We start from the raw sequence: 1525 nt of genomic DNA, 5'->3' as shown, positions 1-1525 counted from the left end.
GGTCTTCGCCTTCAGTCCAATGAATGGGTGTAAGTATCTGCATCTGTCTCAGTCAGCTGCTTGTTGGGTCTCTCAGATCACGGCTATGCTAGGCTCCTGTCTGTAAGCACATCATAGCATCAGTAATAGTGTCAGGTCTTGGAGCCTCCCCTTGAGATGGATCCCAAGGTGGCCCTGTCACTGGACCTCTTTTCCCTCAGTCTCTTCTCCAATTTTGTCCCTGAAGTTCTTTNAGACAGGTTTTGTTCCTAAGGTCCATTTGCTTGGAATCTCTTTTTTCAATCTTTTACTCTCAGGTGATATCTATTCTTGATGTTAAGGTGTATATCTTGGGTGCAATAGAGGATTGATCCTGTTTCTGCATCCATTCTGTTAGCCTCTGTTTTTTTTTTTTAATTGGGGAATTGAGACCATTGATGTTGACAGATATTAGTGAGCAGTGCATGTTGATTCCTGTTATTTTGTTTTTGTGCTGTGTGTCCATGTGTGTGTATGTCTTTCCCCCTGACCTGACCTTTCTTAGATTTAACTTTTTTTTTAACTAAAGTATCCATTCTTCTATCATGTCTTCAGTGACTGAGATTCCCTCTTGTAGTCTGTTGCCTAGGCTTGCCTCTAAGGTTCCTGTTCTAGTCCTAAATTTTTCACTTTCAGATTTCACTCAGGTTGGTTTTTCTTTATTGATTCTATTTTCAGGTCTTAACCGTTTTACTCATTCCCTTCCACTGCTTGTTTTTGATTCATAGATTTCTTTAAAGGTCTCCCACTGGTCCTTGTGGTCTATAGAAAATGGCAATTAACAATTCCTTTCTCCATCAAAGAGCTGAGTATTGGTAGAGGGACAAAATAGACAAGTCACTTTACAGAGGAAAATTCTTTGATAAAAGTCCAGGGACATTTCAGATTACTAGACAAAATTGGGAATCAGAACTTNGAAACAGCCACAGACTTGAGGAAATGCCTGTAAACTAAGATAAATAATATGAAGGGGTTTTACACAGTTGGTAGAAATAAATCTGAAACCTAGGGAAAAATAATGAACTTACAGCTATTACAGGTATATACATATAGAGAGACATATATACATGATGAAAATTGTACCAGGGGGCTGGCGAGATGGCTCAGCGGGTAGGAGCACTGACTGCTCTTCTAAAGGTCCTGAGTTCAAATCCCAGCAACCACATGATGGCTCACAACCACCGGTATTGAGATCTGACACCCTCTTCTGGTGTCTGAACACAGCAACATTGAATTTATTTATAATAAATAAATAAATCTTTTTTTAAAAAGGAAAAAAAATAAAAATAAATAAAAAAAAAGAAAAAAGAAAATTGTACCAGGAAGATAAAGGAAAGCCACTCAGCATGGGAGGAGAAAGAGAGCTGCTCAGAGCTGTGGTCGATAGCTAAAGATTATTTTTCTATTTCTGAATGTTTTCCCCACTTTACTTGACAGACCCATTGGAGCATAGTGCAGTAATAGAATCGTCAGGACTGCACTTCCTGGGCTGCAGTCAAAGAGCTCT

This window comes from Mus caroli, chromosome 6 (assembly GCF_900094665.2).
Source record: "Mus caroli chromosome 6, CAROLI_EIJ_v1.1, whole genome shotgun sequence".
In the NCBI taxonomy this organism is placed as follows: domain Eukaryota; kingdom Metazoa; phylum Chordata; class Mammalia; order Rodentia; family Muridae; genus Mus; species Mus caroli.
Note: the sequence above shows the minus strand (reverse complement) of the source record.